The sequence below is a fragment of the Diceros bicornis genome, chromosome 34 (genome assembly GCF_020826845.1).
Source record: "Diceros bicornis minor isolate mBicDic1 chromosome 34, mDicBic1.mat.cur, whole genome shotgun sequence".
Taxonomy (NCBI): domain Eukaryota; kingdom Metazoa; phylum Chordata; class Mammalia; order Perissodactyla; family Rhinocerotidae; genus Diceros; species Diceros bicornis.
In genome coordinates this window covers 34,463,235-34,465,491 of record NC_080773.1, presented here as the reverse complement: position 1 = coordinate 34,465,491, position 2,257 = coordinate 34,463,235, and positions in this window count along the sequence as shown.

Here is a 2,257-nt window from a genome sequence, read left to right as displayed (position 1 = left end):
TGCTATAAACACACAAAATATTTTACTTTTTGTTTTAGCTAGTTATCTTTTAGATATTTAGATAGGCTAAAAGTAAGAAAAATTACTTTACCATTATTTATTCCATTTGTAGATATTTTCACTTCCTTGTGTATATCCAAGTATCTGTTGTGTTTCATATTCCTTCTGCTTGAAGAACTTCATTTAATATTTCTTATAGAGTAGGTCTTCTGGCAATGTATTCTCTCTGTTTTTCTTTCTCTGGGAAAGTCTTCATTTCTCTATCAATTTTGAAAGATATCTTCATGAAAAATTTCATAAAGACAGCTTCTTTCTTTCAGCACTTTACAAATGTCATTATATTGTCCTCCAGCCTGCATTATTTCTGCTAAGTCTGCTGTAATTCTTTATCTTCGTTCCTCTGAAATTTTTTAAAAATTTAATCTTTCCTGGTGCTGAGCTTTATAGATTTGAGTTTTGGTGTCACTAGCCATTATTTCTTCAAATATTTTTTCTGCCCCATTTTCTCTATTCCTTCTGGAATCCCAATTATGTATGTGTTGAACCAACAGATCTTCTCCCACAGCTCTTGGACGGTCTGTTCTCACCTTTTCTCCCCAATTTGTGTTTCAGTTTGGGTAATTTTTATTGACCTACTTTAAGGTTCACTTATTCTTTCCTTAGCTGTGTCAAGTATACTGATGAGCCTATTGAAGACATAGTTCATCTCTGTTACTGTGTTCTTCATTTCTAGTGCTTCCATTTGATTCTTTTTTTACCCCCCCGAGCCCCAGTGCATAGTTGTATATCCTAGTTGTAGGTCTTTCTAGCCCTTCTATATGGGACGCCACCTCAGCATGGCTTGATGAGCAGCGCATAGGTCTGTGCCCAGGATCCAAACCAGCGAACCCCGGGCCAGCAAAGGAGAGAGCGTGAACTTAACCACTAGGCCACTGGGCTGGTCCTCCCAGTTAATTCTTATAGTTTCATCGCTCTGCTCACATGACCCATTTAATTTGCCTGCTGTGCACCTTTTCCATTAAAGCCTTTAATATATTACTCAGTTATTTTAAATTCTGTGTCAGAAAGAAAAACAGCTATGTCATTTCTGAGCAGTTCTGGATTGCTTTGTCTCTTGGTGGTGGGGAGGGGTGTTTATTTTTCTTGCATTTTTGTATGCCCTATAATTTTTTTTTCCTGCCAAAAGCCAGATATCTTATGTAGGACAGTAAAAACAGAGATGAAGAGACTTAATTCCTAAAAATGGTCATGTCATTCCTTCTGTTAAGCCTTTAGTGTTTGTGTAAGTGTGCGTGTGTGGGGTGGTGTTCATTAATATGGTCAGGAATTGGACTAGGTTTAAGGTTTGTTGCTGCCATGGTTACCCTAAGTTCAAACCCAGTCTTCAAACATCACCAGTGATCTCTGAGAGTGAGGGCTGGTTTTCCCAAGGGTTTACCTCAATGTCAGGGTCACCTTCAGGTTTAAGCATTCCCTTAGGATTATGCCTCAGAGACAGTCCAACTATACTATTTTCATTTATTCCTTCAATATTTATTGAGTGCTTACCACTTATGTGCCAGTCACTGTACTAAATGCTTGAACTTGTAACTACCCAAATACTCTACTACCCTCTGCCAGTGTTTTGTGCATCTGTACTTTGCCTTCAATAGCCTTCCAACTTCCGTGTCTAGTAAATTCCTGTTCTTTAATACTATCACCTTCTCCAAAAGCAATCCCTGACCCCATGCCCTCCCATCACCATGAGCTCATCATCCTCTGTATTTCTTGTGTACCTTAAACATTTCCATGTTTTAATAACCTGTATTTTCTACTAAACTGTAAGTGCCTGCAGGCAAGAAGTGTCTTAGCAATTTATCTTACATATATTGGGTTTGTGACATTGATTTGGAACCAACCTCTACAGCAGACTGGCAGAGGAATTAACAACGTAGAGGGGTGTGTGTGCAGAACGCGAGGGAGAAAAGACAAGGCTTTCTATGAGCCTTCTGTTGTTTGTCACCCATTTGCTCCAAGGGTTGATTTTTTTATGCTGATTTTACAGAACTGACATAAGTTTAAATGGAACATTCATTGTTCTGTTATCCACATGCATGCTCACCCTTCACAAATCTGGTTGTTGTTTTCTCAGTTGTGGTCAAAGTTAGAGTGACCTAATCCATGTGGTCACACGTTCTACAAAGTGGTCTTAACAAGATATGGGTGTTCTCAAAAATAGCTTCTGCAGCAGATAAACACACAGAAGAATCCAAGTGTA